Raw genomic sequence first — 19,736 nt, forward strand, 5'->3', positions numbered from 1 at the left:
CCACGCATTTCTGAAAACTAGACACCCGGTGGCTTCCACGGAGGTATGGCTTGCGTGGATCCCCCAACGTTTCCTTACCCAGAATCCCCTGCAAACCTCAATTTTTGCTCAAAAAATCACTTTTTTCACACATTTTGGGGTGGGAAAGTAGTGGCATCACCGGGCTCACACAAATTTACCACCACCCAGCATACCCCCAGGTCTCCCGGTAAAAATGGTGCCTCACTTGTGTGGGAGGCCCAAGTACCCGCGGCAGGCAAGGGCCCAAAACGTAGTGAGGCGACATCAAAATGGCCTATCGCCAAACCACCTGGTTTTGCAAGGGGGGTCACTTTGGTTTTTGGCCCGGTGCGCGGCGGCCATCTAGGGAACCCTACCAAACCCACGCATTTCTGAAAACTAGACACCCGGCGGCTTCCAGGGAGGTATGGCTTGCATGGATCCCCCAACGTTTCCTTACCCAGAATCCCCTGCAAACCTCAATTTTTGCTCAAAAAATCACTTTTTTCACACATTTTGGGGTGGGAAAGTAGTGGCATCACCGGGCTCACACAAATTTACCACCACCCAGCGTTCCCCCAGGTCTCCCGGTAAAAATGGTGCCTCACTTGTGTGGGAGGCCCAAGTACCCGCGGCAGGCAAGGGCCCAAAACGTAGTGAGGCGACATCAAAATGGCCTATTGCCAAACCACCTGGTTTTGCAAGGGGGGTCACTTTGGTTTTTGGCCCGGTGCGCGGCGGCCATCTAGGGAAACCTACAAAACCTACGCATTTCTGAAAACTAGACACCCGGCGGCTTCCAGGGAGGTATGGCTTGCGTGGATCCCCCAACGTTTCCTTACCCAGAATCCCCTGCAAACCTCAATTTTTGCTCAAAAAATCACTTTTTTCACACATTTTGGGGTGGGAAAGTAGTGGCATCACCGGGCTCACACAAATTTACCACCACCCAGCATTCCCCCAGGTCTCCCGGTAAAAATGGTGCCTCACTTGTGTGGGAGGCCCAAGTACCCGCGGCAGGCAAGGACAACAAACGTAGTGAGGCGACATCAAAATGGCCTATCGCCAAACCACCTGGTTTTGCAAGGGGGGTCACTTTGGTTTTTGGCCCGGTGCGCGGCGGCCATCTAGGGAACCCTACCAAACCCACGCATTTCTGAAAACTAGACACCCGGCGGCTTCCAGGGAGGTATGGCTTGCGTGGATCCCCCAACGTTTCCTTACCCAGAATCCAGGTGGTTTTGCGATAGGCCATTTTGATGTCGCCTCACTACGTTTTGGGCCCTTGCCTGCCGTGGGTACTTGGGCCTCCCACACAAGTGAGGCACCATTTTTACCGGGAGACCTGGGGGAATGCTGGGTGGTGGTAAATTTGTGTGAGCCCGGTGATGCCACTACTTTCCCACCCCAAAATGTGTGAAAAAAGTGATTTTTTGAGCACAAATTGAGGTTTGCAGGGGATTCTGGGTAAGGAAACGTTGGGGGATCCACGCAAGCCATACCTCCCTGGAAGCTGCCGGGTGTCTAGTTTTCAGAAATGCGTGGGTTTGGTAGGTTTCCCTAAATGGCCACCGCGCACCGGGCCAAAAACCAAAGTGACCCCCCTTGCAAAACCAGGTGGTTTGGCGATAGGCCATTTTGATGTCGCCTCACTATGTTTTGGGCCCTTGCCTGCCGCGGGTACTTGGGCCTCCCACACAAGTGAGGCACCATTTTTACCGGGAGACCTGGGGGAATGCTGGGTGGTGGTAAATTTGTGTGAGCCCGGTGATGCCACTACTTTCCCACCCCAAAATGTGTGAAAAAAGTGATTTTTTGAGCAAAAATTGAGGTTTGCAGGGGATTCTGGGTAAGGAAACGTTGGGGGATCCACGCAAGCCATACCTCCCTGGAAGCCGCCGGGTGTCTAGTTTTCAGAAATGCGTGGGTTTGGTAGGTTTCCCTAGATGGCCGCCGCGCACCGGGCCAAAAACCAAAGTGACCCCCCTTGCAAAACCAGGTGGTTTGGCGATAGGCCATTTTGATGTCGCCTCACTACGTTTGTTGTCCTTGCCTGCCGCGGGTACTTGGGCCTCCCACACAAGTGAGGCACCATTTTTACCGGGAGACCTGGGGGAACGCTGGGTGGTGGTAAATTTGTGTGAGCCCGGTGATGCCACTACTTTCCCACCCCAAAATGTGTGAAAAAAGTGATTTTTTGAGCAAAAATTGAGGTTTGCAGGGGATTCTGGGCAAGGAAACGTTGGGGGATCCACGCAAGCCATACCTCCCTGGAAGCCGCAGGGTGTCTAGTTTTCAGAAATGCGTGGGTTTGGTAGGTTTCCCTAGATGGCCGCCGCGCACCGGGCCAAAAACCAAAGTGACCCCCTTGCAAAACCAGGTGGTTTGGCGATAGGCCATTTTGATGTCGCCTCACTACGTTTGTTGTCCTTGCCTGCCGCGGGTACTTGGGCCTCCCACACAAGTGAGGCACCATTTTTACCGGGAGACCTGGGGGAATGCTGGGTGGTGGTAAATTTGTGTGAGCCCGGTGATGCCACTACTTTCCCACCCCAAAATGTGTGAAAAAAGTGATTTTTTGAGCACAAATTGAGGTTTGCAGGCGATTCTGGGTAAGGAAACGTTGGGGGATCCACGCAAGCCATACCTCCCTGGAAGCCGCCGGGTGTCTAGTTTTCAGAAATGCGTGGGTTTAGTAGGTTTCCCTAGATGGCCGCCGTGCACCGGGCCAAAAACCAAAGTGACCCCCCTTGCAAAACCAGGTGGTTTGGCGATAGGCCATTTTGATGTCGCCTCACTACGTTTTGGGACCTTGCCTGCCGCGGGTACTTGGGCCTCCCACACAAGTGAGGCACCATTTTTACCGGGAGACCTGGGGGAACGCTGGGTGGTGGTAAATTTGTGTGAGCCCAGTGATGCCACTACTTTCCCACCCCAAAATGTGTGAAAAAAGTGATTTTTTGAGCAAAAATTGAGGTTTGCAGGGGATTCTGGGTAAGGAAACGTTGGGGGATCCACGCAAGCCATACCTCCCTGGAAGCCGCCGGGTGTCTAGTTTTCAGAAATGCGTGGGTTCGGTAGGTTTCCCTAGATGGCCACCACGCACCGGGCCAAAAACCAAAGTGACCCCCTTGCAAAACCAGGTGGTTTGGCGATAGGCCATTTTGATGTCGCCTCACTACGTTTTGGGCCCTTGCCTGCCGCGGGTACTTGGGCCTCCCACACAAGTGAGGCACCATTTTTACCGGGAGACCTGGGGGAATGCTGGGTGGTGGTAAATTTGTGTGAGCCCGGTGATGCCACTACTTTCCCACCCCAAAATGTGTGAAAAAAGTGATTTTTTGAGCAAAAATTGAGGTTTTCAGGGGATTCTGGGTAAGGAAACGTTGGGGGATCCACGCAAGCCATACCTCCCTGGAAGCTGCCGGGTGTCTAGTTTTCAGAAATGCGTGGGTTTGGTAGGTTTCCCTAAATGGCCACCGCGCACCGGGCCAAAAACCAAAGTGACCCCCCTTGCAAAACCAGGTGGTTTGGCGATAGGCCATTTTGATGTCGCCTCACTATGTTTTGGGCCCTTGCCTGCCGCGGGTACTTGGGCCTCCCACACAAGTGAGGCACCATTTTTACTGGGAGACCTGGGGGAATGCTGGGTGGTGGTAAATTTGTGTGAGCCCGGTGATGCCACTACTTTCCCACCCCAAAATGTGTGAAAAAAGTGATTTTTTGAGCAAAAATTGAGGTTTGCAGGGGATTCTGGGTAAGGAAACGTTGGGGGATCCATGCAAGCCATACCTCCCTGGAAGCCGCCGGGTGTCTAGTTTTCATAAATGCGTGGGTTTGGTAGGTTTCCCTAGATGGCCGCCGCGCACCGGGCCAAAAACCAAAGTGACCCCCCTTGCAAAACCAGGTGGTTTGGCGATAGGCCATTTTGATGTCGCCTCACTACGTTTGTTGTCCTTGCCTGCCGCGGGTACTTGGGCCTCCCACACAAGTGAGGCACCATTTTTACCGGGAGACCTGGGGGAACGCTGGGTGGTGGTAAATTTGTGTGAGCCCGGTGATGCCACTACTTTCCCACCCCAAAATGTGTGAAAAAAGTGATTTTTTGAGCAAAAATTGAGGTTTGCAGGGGATTCTGGGCAAGGAAACGTTGGGGGATCCACGCAAGCCATACCTCCCTGGAAGCCGCAGGGTGTATAGTTTTCAGAAATGCGTGGGTTTGGTAGGTTTCCCTAGATGGCCGCCGCGCACCGGGCCAAAAACCAAAGTGACCCCCTTGCAAAACCAGGTGGTTTGGCGATAGGCCATTTTGATGTCGCCTCACTACGTTTGTTGTCCTTGCCTGCCGCGGGTACTTGGGCCTCCCACACAAGTGAGGCACCATTTTTACCGGGAGACCTGGGGGAATGCTGGGTGGTGGTAAATTTGTGTGAGCCCGGTGATGCCACTACTTTCCCACCCCAAAACGTGTGAAAAAAGTGATTTTTTGAGCAAAAATTGAGGTTTGCAGGGGATTCTGGGTAAGGAAACGTTGGGGGATCCACGCAAGCCATACCTCCCTGGAAGCCGCTGGGTGTCTAGTTTTCAGAAATGCGTGGGTTTGGTAGGTTTCCCTAGATGACCACCGCGCACCGGGCCAAAAACCAAAGTGACCCCCTTGCAAAACCAGGTGGTTTGGCGATAGGCCATTTTGATGTCGCCTCACTACGTTTTGGGCCCTTGCCTGCCGCGGGTACTTGGGCCTCCCACACAAGTGAGGCACCATTTTTACCGGGAGACCTGGGGGAACGCTGGGTGGTGGTAAATTTGTGTGAGCCCGGTGATGCCACTACTTTCCCACCCCAAAATGTGTGAAAAAAGTGATTTTTTGAGCAAAAATTGAGGTTTGCAGGGGATTCTGGGTAAGGAAACTTTGGGGGATCCACGCAAGCCATACCTCCCTGGAAGCCGCCGGGTGTCTAGTTTTCAGAAATGCGTGGGTTTGGTAGGTTTCCCTAGATGGCCGCCGCGCACCGGGCCAAAAACCAAAGTGACCCCCCTTGCAAAACCAGGTGGTTTGGCGATAGGCCATTTTGATGTCGCCTCACTACGTTTTGGGCCCTTGCCTGCCGCGGGTACTTGGGCCTCCCACACAAGTGAGGCACCATTTTTACCGGGAGACCTGGGGGAATGCTGGGTGGTGGTAAATTTGTGTGAGCCCGGTGATGCCACTACTTTCCCACCCCAAAATGTGTGAAAAAAGTGATTTTTTGAGCATAAATTGAGGTTTGCAGGGGATTCTGGGTAAGGAAACGTTGGGGGATCCATGCAAGCCATACCTCCCTGGAAGCCGCCGGGTGTCTAGTTTTCAGAAATGCGTGGGTTTGGTAGGTTTCCCTAGATGGCCGCCGCGCACCGGGCCAAAAACCAAAGTGACCCCCCTTGCAAAACCAGGTGGTTTGGCGATAGGCAATTTTGATGTCGCCTCACTACGTTTTGGGCCCTTGCCTGCCGCGGGTACTTGGGCCTCCCACACAAGTGAGGCACCATTTTTACCGGGAGACCTGGGGGAACGCTGGGTGGTGGTAAATTTGTGTGAGCCCGGTGATGCCACTACTTTCCCACCCCAAAATGTGTGAAAAAAGTGATTTTTTGAGCAAAAATTGAGGTTTGCAGGGGATTCTGGGTAAGGAAACGTTGGGGGATCCACGCACGCCATACCTCCCTGGAAGCCGCCGGGTGTCTAGTTTTCAGAAATGCGTGGGTTTGGTAGGTTTTCCTAGATGACCGCCGCGCACCGGGCCAAAAACCAAAGTGACCCCCCTTGCAAAACCAGGTGGTTTTGCGATAGGCCATTTTGATGTCGCCTCAGTACGTTTTGGGCCCTTGCCTGCCGCGGGTACTTGGGCCTCCCACACAAGTGAGGCACCATTTTTACCGGGAGACCTGGGGGAGCGCTGGGTGGTGGTAAATTTGTGTGAGCCCGGTGATGCCACTACTTTCCCACCCCAAAATGTGTGAAAAAAGTGATTTTTTGAGCAAAAACTGAGGTTTGCAGGGGATTCTGGGTAAGGAAACGTTAGGGGATCCACGCACGCCATACCTCCCTGGAAGCCGCCGGGTGTCTAGTTTTCAGAAATGCGTGGGTTCGGTAGGTTTCCCTAGATGGCCGCCGCGCACCGGGCCAAAAACCAAAGTGACCCCCCTTGCAAAACCAGGTGGTTTGGCGATAGGCCATTTTGATGTCGCCTCACTACGTTTTGGGCCCTTGCCTGCCGCGGGTACTTGGGCCTCCCACACAAGTGAGGCACCATTTTTACCGGGAGACCTGGGGGAGCGCTGGGTGGTGGTAAATTTGTGTGAGCCCGGTGATGCCACTACTTTCCCACCCCAAAATGTGTGAAAAAAGTGATTTTTTGAGCAAAAACTGAGGTTTGCAGGGGATTCTGGGTAAGGAAACGTTGGGGGATCCACGCAAGCCATACCTCCCTGGAAGCCGCCGGGTGTCTAGTTTTCAGAAATGCGTGGGTTTGGTAGGTTTCCCTAGGTGCCGGCAGGGCTAGGGTTCAAAATCTACAGCTAGTCACTTTGCCAAAAAAAGGGTCATTTTTCGCTGCAAAACCACGTTGCGTTTTGCGCCGTTTCCTGTCGCGGGCACTAGGCCGACCTGCACAAGTGAGGTACCATTTTTCTCGTAGGACTTTGGGGAACGCGGGGTGGGTGGAAATTTGTGGATCCACGCAGATTCCAGAACTTTCCATCACAGAAATGTGGGGAAAATGTGTTTTTTTTGTCAATTATTTATGTTTGCAAGGGATTCTGGGTAACAGACCATGGTGGGAGGCAGTCAAGTCACCCCATCCTGGATTCCCCTGGGTGTCTAGTTTTCAAAAATGTATAGGTTTGCTAGGTTTCCGTAGGTGCTGGCAGGGCTAGGGTTCAAAATCTACAACTAGTTATTTTTTCCCAAAAAAGGGTCATTTTTCGCTGCAAAACCACGTTGCGTTTTGCGCCGTTTCCTGTCGCGGGCACTAGGCCGACCCGCACAAGTGAGGTACCATTTTTCTCGTAGGACTTTGGGGAACGCGGGGTGGGTGGAAATTTGTGGATCCACGCAGATTCCAGAACTTTCCATCACAGAAATGTGGGGAAAATGTGATTTTTTTGTCAATTTTTTACGTTTGCAAGGGATTCTGGGTAACAGACCATGGTGGGAGGCAGTCAAGTCACCCCATCCTAGATTCCCCTGGGTGTCTAGTTTTAACAAAAATGTATAGGTTTGCTAGGTTTCCCTAGGTGCCGGCAGGGCTAGGGTTAAAAATCTACAGCTAGTCACTTTGCCAAAAAAAGGGTCATTTTTCACTGCAAAACCACGTTGCGTTTTGCGCCGTTTCCTGTCGCGGGCACTATGCCGACCCGCACAAGTGAGGTACCATTTTTCTCGTAGGACTTTGGGGAACGCGGGGTGGGTGGAAATTTGTGGATCCACGCAGATTCCAGAACTTTCCATCACAGAAATGTGGGGAAAATGTGTTTTTTTTGTCAATTTTTTACGTTTGCAAGGGATTCTGGGTAACAGACCATGGTGGGAGGCAGTCAAGTCACCCCATCCTGGATTCCCCTGGGTGTCTAGTTTTCAAAAATGTATAGGTTTGCTAGGTTTCCCTAGGTGCCGGCAGGGCTAGGGTTCAAAATCTACAGCTAGTCACTTTGCCAAAAAAAGGGTCATTTTTCACTGCAAAACCACGTTGCGTTTTGCGCCGTTTCCTGTCGCGGGCACTATGCCGACCCGCACAAGTGAGGTACCATTTTTCTCGTAGGACTTTGGGGAACGCGGGGTGGGTGGAAATTTGTGGATCCACGCAGATTCCAGAACTTTCCATCACAGAAATGTGGGGAAAATGAGGTTTTTTTGTCAATTTCTTATGTTTGCAAGGGATTCTGGGTAACAGACCATGGTGGGAGGCAGTCAAATCACCCCATCCTGGATTCCCCTGCGTGTCTAGTTTTCAAAAATGTATAGGTTTGCTAGGTTTCCCTAGGTGCCGGCAGGGCTAGGGTTCAAAAACTACAGCTAGACTCTTCGCAAATAAAGTGTAAATTTTCAGTGTGAAAATGTGGTGCGTTCACCTTAGGTTTTGAGCCACTTCCTGTCGTGGGCACTATGCCTACCCACACAAGTGAGGTACCATTTTTATCGGGAGACTTAGGGTAGTTCAAATTTGTAAAGCAACTGTTATTACCTATTGATTTTTGATGCATTTCTCCCTTCCAAATGAAAGACATTGTGTAAAAAAAAAGTCATTTTGAAAAATGACCAATAATTGTCATGCAAATATGAGTATTCCCAATTTCGAAAATGTGCAAATATGCACTGTTTCTAAACTCTGTAATTTGTTCCCATTTCAGAAATACATAGGTGACTTTCATACCGATTTTTCCATGTATACATTTTCCCACAATAATTGCTATATACCCGGACCAAAAAAAAAAAACATTACAAAATGCTGCTCAGTTTTCTACTCTGGGTTCGTTGGGCTCTTGGTGAACCTACAAGTCCTATATGTCCCCACAACCAGGAAGGTCTACCGGATGTAACGGTACATTGCTTTCAAAGAGATGTCATAATTCGAAGAAGTTACAGGTGAAAACGTTGACTCAAAAGGCTGCTTTTTTCAACAAATTTTTAATTTTTCCTATATTTACCTGTAAATTTCTATAAAGAAACCTTGATGGATCTACACAAATGACCCCTTGCTGAATTCAGAATTTTGTCTACTTTTCAAAAATGTATAGCTTTCCAGGATCCATTATTGTTTTCGTACCCATTTCTACCGTTAACTGGAAGGAGGTTGAAAGCACAAAAAATAGCAAAAATAGGGTATGTCCCACAAAAATGCCAAAACTGTGTAAAAAATGTTGGTTTTCTAACAAAATTCTGTCATTCCTTAAAAGCTGGAGAAATGGTGATTTCAGCCCCACAAACCCTTTTTTGATACCATTTGCAGAGAAAAACCCAGAAGCTTTCATTTGCAGCCCGTTTTTCCCATTTTTCACAAAAAAAAAAAAATTGCTGTATTTTGACTAATTTCTGGGAACCCTCTAGGAGAATCCACAAACCCTGGGTACCTTTAGAATCCCCAAGATGTTGGAAGAAAAGGACGCAAATTTGGCGTGGATACCTAATGTGGTCAAAAAGTTACAGAGGCCTAAGCGCGCACTACCCCAAATAGCCCAAAAAAGGCTTAGCACAGGAGGGGAAAAGGCCTAGCAGCGAAGGGGTTAATGCATGTTAATTATAAGCGCAAAACACAATTACATCACATCTATTCTGTCAGTTTGCTCACTAACTTAGTTCACTTATTATTTTAGCCATGCAATAGCATTCCCACTTGTAATTCTTCTGTTAATAAGGTTGGTTAGACAAGACTCAACAAATCTTTAGTAATTACTAATTAATCAGTAGTACTTTTAATAATAACATACGAAAATGAAACAGGTATTTGGTTTTAAAGTAAAAACCCTGCTCCATCAATAGCACAGCACATGCTCACTAACTGCAGAATGAATTTGTTGCAAATACTAATGGATGTATTTATTATTTTTGAATGAATGCAAACTAGGTTCATATATATAAAGATCAGTGTGGCATCCCATAATTAGATCAAAGGTATGAATAGGCTGCTTTTATTCAATTTTTGATTTATGTGTTTTTATATTTTTTATTTATTTGTTTTGCACATATTTGCTGTTTTTCCATCTTTGACAGTAGAATCATTGTCTCACTTCTTCAAATGACCAGGGGACGGCGTTAAAGTTATCATAGCGGCGATGATCGGCTTGATAATATGCCCTGGAGATTTCCCATAGAAGCCCATGTTCACACCGGAACCTGGGCTTCTATATAAATTCACAAGGGCATATTATCAAGGCCATTGTCGCCGATTTAGCGGCAGTTTTCTGCCGCTAAAGTGACGATAATTTTTAACACCGTCCTTGATAATATGCCCCCAGATGTCCAAACGGATATACTCCACTTCATCCCTGAAGACACCAAAGATGGAGGAGAAATTAAAAAAATAGAGTGGAATCTATTGCAAGGTGTCTTAAGAAAATTCCAGGGATGCTAGAAAAAAGGGATGAATGGAGCATTAACATCATTCAACGGATGTGGCTGAATGGGATGTGGGTTATATATACTTTTAGTTTCATAGGATGATAGCATTAATACTTACAACAAATCAATGTGCATTAAAATGTACTCTTCACATCAGTGTGGAGTTGCCATCGATGGCAACCTACAGCATGTCTCTAAAGGAGTTATGGGCATTTTCCGTAGGCTGTCGTGATAGCAGAGGCCTTATTGTGGAGAAAACTTGTGACCATCAGTGTACAACAGAACATGAGATGGAAATCAGTTATACCTGTATAATGTTATAATTTTGTGGGTGAAAGGACATATGTTGTAATATGCTTATGCTAGTATGGGTGATGTCACTCCTGACACATTGGTGAGGTCTTAAGGTTCTAGAGTTCTCATCTTGAGCTGGTGGAAAAGAATGCTGTGTGAGAATCTGCTGATGAACCTGCTGGCAGTTGGATGGATGAGCTGTTTAACCTGCATCTTCAATTAAACCATTTCTCATATCTACAAATGGATTCTGGATCTTCATTCAAATACCTATGATGTACTTTTTAACACTGGCGACGACTGGGAAAACGGATAACAGCTCAACTCCAGACTACAGCGACCTTAAAGATTAGAAAAACGAATTTATTCATTTGTCAAGTAAGACTGTAATTTTTATTTCTAAGTGCGTTTACTGAGACTAGTCCATTTCATCCGGCGACCTTCGCGGTGCTACAGTGACATTCATCACCTGTATAACGTTTATACTATGATTGTGTTGATGTTAAGGTTTTTTTACTTTTGAGTAAAATCCTCGTAGGCGCTCAAGCATCTTTCAAGGATACTATTCTTGTGTGGCACAAGCTGACGATCTTCTTTTATTACTGCCGATTCAGTATCTTAAAAAACTTGCCAGTTACAAGATTATTATTTAAATTGGACTTGCCTGTCATTTGCTCGCGCTCTCTCTGTTTATCTCGAGCACAACGTTCTTCGAGGTCAATCTGCTGAATTCCTCCATTGTTAGCAGATAGTACTGGATTGAACATACGATGTACGTCGAATCTCTGCCTGGAACGCAACGTCTTCTGCTATCCTGGTAACCCTGAAACGCACGCTACTCAGCCATTATTTGACGTCCCTCGGTGGAAGCGCATGACGTGCTGACACGCTTCAGCCATTGTTCGACGGTCCTCGGTTGGCATTGCAGCGACGCGCACAGGAAGAGTGAGGAACGCCGTGGATCTACAATTGCGTGTGTCTCTTGTGTTTTGATCTGGCAGCGCTGACACGCACAGCAGTTCAACTGTAAGTACTTTATTCGGCGTGTCTTCTGCCGCATGCAACGGAGCCTTAGTTGATGTCCCTCGTTCAGTTACGTAACTACGCTCACAAGAAGGGTGTGTAGCGCTGTGAGGTTACTGTGCGAGAGGGGCTTTAACATAGTTCAAGCAGCGCTGACACGCACAGCTGTTTTACTGGAAGTACAATATTCTGCGTGTCAGTTGTCAAACTACGCTGACACGCACAGCTTGTAACAAGACCAATAATTAAATAATCCTGATTCATCTTCGGAACGTGTAGAGCGCTGCGAGTCTACATTACAGGTGTGCCTTCAACATTAACTAAGCAGCTCTGACACGCGCTGTTATGTAACGACAAATACATGCGTGTTGTTTACTAAGTAACGCTGACACGCATAGCTTTTAAGTTTTGCGAGTTCGATTAAAAGTCTTCATGTAATGTTGGTCATGCAGTGCTGACATTTACAAATAAACATCTTTAGGAACAATTCTATGTTACACTGACAGATCACCTTTACTGCGAGTCCTGGAGTAGACAGTGCTGATATGCTAAGTTTCTTTAACATTTAGGCTACATTTCTCCACTTATAGTCAAATTACAATTTGCTGTTGTACGTATTAGATATAGCATGACATGGGTGTTTGTAGTATGTTGTAGGATGTTTCTGGTTTAATAAGAGGAGATTTGTAGTGGGTTAAAAAAAAAAAAGAGGGAAAAGTTTTATTTTAAAAAAAATTCTGAGTCATGCAGAATGTTACGGCTGCACCGTTTTTTCTACAATCGCCTGGTGATCCACCTATTAAATGGTCCAAGTGGAAGAAAGTTTTTGAGCGATATGCTCGTGTGTGCGGAACTTCTCTCAGTGTTGAGAGGAAAACGGCTCTTCTAATGCACTGTCTTGGATCTGAGGGTCAAGATGTCTTTGATCATCTTCCTGACGTTCCAGCCAGTGCTGCTACAGGTCTGAATGAATTTGAACAGTGTATGTACAAGCTTGATGCACATTATTTGCCAAAAGTTAGTACTATTTTAGAACGCTATCACTTTGGTAGACGCATGCAGAAGGAGGATGAAAGCATAGAAAATTATGTGACAGATCTCAGACGTCTAGCTTAAACTTGTAAATTTGATGTACTAATTGAGGAAAGGATAAGAGATCAATTTATGCTTGGTTGTATCTCTGAGAAAGTAAGGGATGAACTTTGGCTTAAAGACGAACCGTCTCTTGATGAGGTCTTAGTAATAGCTAAAAGAATTGAACACTCACTAGCATGTGTGAAAGAGATAAAAAAGGATCTCAACAAAGTTGGTTCGGACGTTACAGTTGTTAATACTAATGTGTCTCAGAAGCCTTCTGATTCTTTAATGAAATCTCAGACTAAAGATAAGTTGAATACCAAATCTCGAGCTCAGTTTAAAAAGAACGGTAAGTGTTACAGATGTAACAGCACAACACACTGGGCAAATGATAAATCGTGTCCTGCCCTGAATATCACATGTTCATTTTGCAAAAAGAAAGGACACAATGTGAATGCCTGCAGAATCAAAGCTTCTAGAAGTGGTGTAAATGAAGTTTCTCAAGAAAATGATGCAGAATTGCATGATTTTGAATGTGGACAGATTGTGGTCCAGGTTGGAAGTGATGGGCCTCTGGATTTTATTTTAGTGGAGGGTCAGAGAACTAAAGTATTATTTGACTCGGGAGCTAAGATTACCATCATTTCTAACAAATTCTTTAGTGACAAGTTGAGCACCAAAGTGAAACTGTCTAAACCTGACATTCGTCCTACCTCCTATGGTGGTGATCCCATAGAATTGAGAGGGTACTTTGTGGGATTAATTGAGTTTGAGGATCGTTTCACCTCTGGGAAAATCTATGTTTCCAAAAAGGGTGATAGTATTATTAGTTGGTGGCATCAAAAAGATCTGGGTGTCATGTTGGATCCTAATAATACTCCTCCGGTCATACTCAAAGAGAAGAATGTCATTGGGTCCATTGATAATAATTCTTTGGATTCTCAGCTCATGGAAGATTTTCCCCAAGTGTTTGGTGAAAAGTTGGGTTGTCTTAAAGGCTACTGCCATAAAATAAAGTTGGTCCCGGGATCTATTCCTGTGTCTAGTAAGGTGAGGAATGTTCCTTTCACAGTTAAAGATGACATGTTTAAAGAGATTGACAAACTCAAATCTCAGGGTATCATTGAAGAGGTTGAGGGAACATCTTGGTTAGCTCCGGTAGTGGCTGCTAGAAAACCAGATGGCTCTCTGAGACTATGTGTGGACTTGAGACAACTTAATAAGTGTGTACTGGTTGATAAGTATCCTCTTCCAAATATATCTGAACTGTTAAGTATGGTGGCAGGGGCGAAAATTTTTAGTACTATTGACCTGAAGTCTGCGTATCATCAAATACTGCTTGATGAGTCTTCTAAAGATTTGACTGCGTTTGTTACGCCTTTTGGGACGTTCAGGTTTATAAGACTTCCGTTTGGGCTAGTTTCTGCCGCTTCCGTGTTTCAACGTGTCATGGAGAAGGTATTGGTCAATATACCTGGTATTTGTGTATACCAGGATGATATTCTGGTGTATGGATCTGATGTGTCTGAGCATGGGAAGAGAATTAGACAGGTGCTAGGTAGACTTGCTGCCCACAATCTGACCATTAAGCGGGAGAAATGTAAATTTGGATGTGGAAAGATTGACTATTTGGGACATACCATAAGTGCGGATGGTGTGGTTCCAAAAGCTGATCTGGTAAACACTATCAAAGATCTGACGGCTCCAACTTCTAAGGAAGAATTAATGCGCTTTCTTGGCATGGCCGAATATTACAATAAATTCATAAAGAATTTTGCTGAAGTCACATACAATATAAGGAATCTACTTAAAAAGAGTGTGAGATTTTGTTGGGATGAATCTTGTGAGAAAGAGTTTTGTGAATTAAAACAAAGGTTACAAAATGCACCGAATCTTAGAAATTTTGATCCCACCAAAACATCAATTATTTCTACTGATGCAAGTCTAAAAGGGCTTGGTGCGGTCTTGTATCAAGGGGGTACAGCTCCTGAGAACACCATTATGTTTATTTCGAGAAGTCTAAAAGGGGCTGAAACCAGATATTCAGTTATCGAGCGGGAAGCTTTGGCAGTTTATTGGGCTGTTAAAAAATTCAAGAAGTTTTTGTGGGGTACATCATTTGTGGTGAAAACTGATCATAAACCACTATGTGAAGTGTTATCTAGCAAAGGTATTGATTCAATATCACCACGTATTTCAAAATGGGTTGTTGGTTTACAAGGATTTGATTTTGTTGTCAAGTATGTTCCTGGTAGTGAGAACCTTGTGGCGGATACACTTTCAAGACTTGTACCGTCGGTTGAACAGGGGTTATCAGATTCTCAGACGGATATTGACTTTAGTAATTTTCAGGATTTTGTTTGTGGAGTAGATTATGAGGTGATTTCTCATGAACGCTGGTTGGATGCTTGTAAAGCTGATGCTTCCATCCAAGAGGTATTGAGTCTCATTTGTAATGGTTGGCATCACAAGGAACAGGGTGGTTCTTTGGTGAAAGATTTTTGGTTAGTGAAAGACCAACTTTCTCATTGTGATGGTTTATTATTGAGGGGTCATAGACTAGTTCCACCCATATCTCTAAGAAAAGAATTACTAAATTTGGCTCATGAGGCACATCTGGGTATCTCCAAGACAAAAGAGAGGATACGTTCTAGTTATTGGTGGCCAGGTGTAGATTCTCAAGTTGAACATTTAGTTAGAGAGTGCGTTCAATGTTCTCTCAGTGAGAAAGGTCTTAAAACTAGAACCCAACCCATGGAGAAAAGATCTCGTCCTAGTGGTCCGTGGAAAGATATAGCTTTGGACATTTTAGGACCTGTGCATGGGGATGGTTCGGACACATTTGTTATTGTGATCATGGATTTGTTTTCTAGGTGGCCGGAAATATTTTGTGTTAAAAATGTGAACACAGTAACTGTTATTGATTGCTTAAAGAAGCTCATTGCTAAGGAGGGTATTCCTGAAACCATTCTGACTGATAATGGGGTTCAACTGGTTTCTGGTGACATGGAAAATTTTCTTAGTGGTTGTGGAATTGTACATAAAAAGTGTTCTTTGTATCATCCAGAGTCGAATGGCACTGTGGAAAGATTTAATAGAGTTCTGAAAGATACTATCTCTTTAGCAAAGCAAAATGGGCTTGATTGGAAGGAGGAAATTTCAAAAAGGGTTTGCATTTATCGTTTTGCTCCTCATACGACAACAGGGAAATCTCCTTTCTTTTTGTTTCGGGGAAGGAATCCTGATACTTTCTTAGAGCCTCCTTGGGTAAACAAATTTCTTTCGGTGAATGGGGGGATTGAGGATGACACTACTTGGAAGAACAAGGAAGATTTGAAGTGTCTTAAAAGTAAAGAAAACTATGATGTACGACATGCTGTCAAAGTAACAAAAGTTTTAGTTGGTGACATGGTCAGGATTAAAAAACCTGGGTTTTGTGTTGCTGGTTCTAAATTTTCCAAACCCATCAAAGTGATAAAAGTTTTTCATAATGCAATAAGAACTGCTGATCACAGGGTGTGGAATTTGAGTCGTGTTGCTTTATGTAACAGAAATGATGATGTATATTTGTCTCAAGATTTGTCAAGAAAGGAAACTGTTCCTCCAGTTATGATGAGACCTAGTAGAGTTTCACGCACTCCCTCTTATCTGAAAGATTACGTTGCTTGATGTTCTGTTGTTTATTGTGTATATATGCAATGTGTAAAGGAGGGAGATATGTTGTAATATGCTTATGCTAGTATGGGTGATGTCACTCCTGACACATTGGTGAGGTCTTAAGGTTCTAGAGTTCTCATCTTGAGCTGGTGGAAAAGAATGCTGTGTGAGAATCTGCTGATGAACCTGCTGGCAGTTGGATGGATGAGCTGTTTAACCTGCATCTTCAATTAAACCATTTCTCATATCTACAAATGGATTCTGGATCTTCATTCAAATACCTATGATGTACTTTTTAACAACATATCTCTATTTTTTTAAATTGCATTTATCTTTAGAGGCCATGAAAAGATTTAAAAGATATAAGAGCTTCAAGAATGATAACAATGTGGATAGAAAAAATATGTAACAATCTGCATGAGAGAAAAAATATTTTGTGGTAACAGCATCTTTCTCTCTAGTTTATGCAATCCATAAGTTATCGCCTCTGATAGAATACTGAATGTTGACTTATACTGAGTAGAATAAACACGTGGCTACGAGTCTATCAAATGTGTAACATGTCTATCGTGCAGTGACATTAGCCATGAACATCCAGGCACACAACCTACATCAAAATCTGTAGCAGTATTTAAGTTCTATCAGAACAAGTCCTAACCAACAGCAAGTCTATCTCTGATTTCACTGTGGTGTAAAATCAATAATGATTTGGGCCAAACAAAATCTGGTGCATGAAGGAGCTCAGATACATTGCATCATATGGATAAGAATATTTACTAGATTCTTAGTTGAAATCCCATTGCTAACTCAACGAGTGCAACAAGATTCATTGCAAAAGATCGATTCCTGACACTCAGGGGGTTCTCAATGACATCATAAATATCTCAACTTTTGTTCTTGCTGTCTATCTGTTGTCACTCATATACTTACAGTCACCTATTTGTTATGATTTATGTTCTTGACTTCAAATGTAACTGATAACACAAAATAAGGAGCTGCTACAGAACAAGACTGGTCAGTGGGGATACGGGTTCTTTGCATTTTGTTTGTGAGAAATTTTAAATTACATTACATTTATTCACAAACTGATAATACTTAGGATTAAATAGTAAACAACAAGTATATAACATGATGAAGAATTTGAGAAAGCCCTGGCTCTCAGATACTGGCTATACAACTGTTCAGGAATATCATTGAGTTGTCCAAAGAGTCATTGCTTTGCATTTTAGAATGAAAACATTCAGTGCATGCATCCACTATAGATGATTTCCAGGTATTTCTCTACAATCAGGCATAAGTAAGGAAGATGAAAATCCACACAGAGCGCACATTTATTTACTCAGCTCTTTCAATCTTTCTTTTTACTGTCACATTCGTTTGTCCCTTGTGCTATTCAGTAGAGTCTGGAGTATTCGTGTCCGAGCAATTTAAACTCCCATGCAGGGTGCCACAGGGTTCGTCCCTGATCCCTATGCTCTTTAATCTCTACGTATGTCCGTTAGCCTCAATCATCAGATGACACAGCTTCTCAGTGGTATCATACACAGATTGACACCCAGCTAGTGGTCTCAGTGTCAAGCAAAATCGAAGAAACAGCAGATCGTTTTTGCTGCTGGCCAGCTAAACCAGTGGATGTGGTCTAACTGCCTAAACAGCGGTAAAACGGAGGTCCTACTGTTGGGTACTGATACCTCATTCTGGTCACATAGATGGTGGCCCTCTAGTTTGGGGGACTTTCCCGTTCCAGTGCAGAAGGTGAAAAACTTAGGTTTCATCTTCGATGACAACCTGACTTTTAAGAACGAAATCAAAACTCTCACCTCTTCTATGATTTTTATCCAAAAAATTATCCAGAAAGTCTGCCCATTTATCCAACCCAACTCCCTAAAAAACGTGTAACCCTGTCCAGACTAGAAGATGGCAATGCCCTGTACATGGGTATTTAAAAACAGTTTATGCAGAAGCTACAGCGCCTTCAAAATGCAGGAGCCCGACTACTGCTGGATATCCCCAGGTCCCAGCCAGTTTTTTTCACTATCTCAGAACCCTGGATCGGCTCCCAGTGGAAAAGAGGATCAAGTTTAAATCCCATTGCCTTGAGTTCAAGACCCTGCACGGCGCTGGTCCCAAATTTCTGATAAAACAGCTGATTTGGTATGTGGCTTCCAGAAATCTAAGATCCGCACACTATAAACTCTTACACATACCCCGGATCAAGAAAACCTGATCGGTGGAAGATGTTTTCTGTTAGGGACGGCCAAAACATGGAACTTGGTTCCAGCCAGCATAAAGAACAGCCCTACTCTGTTAGCTTTTAGGAAATCATTAAAAACCCGGCTCTTTGCCAATAAACTAGATCTTACACAGTTCCTCTGCACCTTACTGATCTTGCTGGTATAAGTGCCTAGACGCCCTAGGGCATTCGTGCGCTATATAAATGTTAAAATCAAATCAAATCAATTGTATGTGGCTAATCTAGCTCCATGCTTAGAGGCATTGTTGCTATACAGGTACTGTTTTAAAATAGATGATCCCAACGGAATTGGTCCTAGAAGACTCTGCAAGTTAATCCAAAGTGTGATAATTCATTGACTACAATGTACGTTTTGGACTGGTTTTGGTCGGGGTTATTCGAGAAATCAATTGCACACCCTGGCATTAAAGATACATTAACAGGTGTGCCATGGAGAAGAGACCACTTCACATCAGCACCTAGCATAAAATCAAAAAGTCTGCCGATTGATTACCCTTTTTGTGGTAACACCTATTATACACATATCACAACACAGCAACATTGTGTGTGCGTGTATGTGTACAGTTAAAAAAAACTTAGAAACATTGAATGCTTTTGAAACAATGAATTTCATTTTTCACAAAAGGTTCTATTTTCTCTGGGTATATACTGCTTTCGATGATTTGATCATTGCTGAGTCATTATTTGCAGAAAACAATAATGTATGGGTAGAGCTTGCAATTTGCTCTTTTAGTACTCCTAGCTTACTACTGAAATTCAGTAATAAGCCAAGAATGTTCTTGGCATCCTCCTGCCCTACTCATAGAATTAAGCAGTAGGCAAGCAGTACTACAAGACTAATGGCTTTATTTAAAGTTAAACTCATGGGCAGTAGCCGCTGGCATGGCTCGTGGGTGGGGGGAGGGCACGGAGTCGTGCAGGGAGGGGGGTCACACGGGGGTAGCACAGGGAGGGGGTCATAAGGTAAAAAAAAAAATCAAACCTACCTTTCAACCGGATCCTGTGTCTTCACTGCTCCTGCGCTCTGCTCTCCAGCCTGCATGGAGAAGGGTAAAGTACGTATGACTGATTTGGGCAGCCCAAGTGGGCCGACCAAACAGTCTGTGCACACTCAGGAGTGGGCAAACCATTCCTCCCCTGCCCTGCTCGGACAGCAGACCAGCCCCACCCACCCGCCTGCCCGCAAAACAAATATAAAATGGTAATAACTAAAAGTTATTACCATTTTATGTTTTGGCTTATCGCACTACAAGAAAGCAGTGGGGCTACGCTCTTCCGCCATAGTGGAGGAGCCGCCCCTGCTCATGGGAAACTTTGTCACAAACATGGTGGATG

The sequence above is a fragment of the Triturus cristatus genome, chromosome 5_1, assembly GCF_964204655.1.
Source record: "Triturus cristatus chromosome 5_1, aTriCri1.1, whole genome shotgun sequence".
In the NCBI taxonomy this organism is placed as follows: domain Eukaryota; kingdom Metazoa; phylum Chordata; class Amphibia; order Caudata; family Salamandridae; genus Triturus; species Triturus cristatus.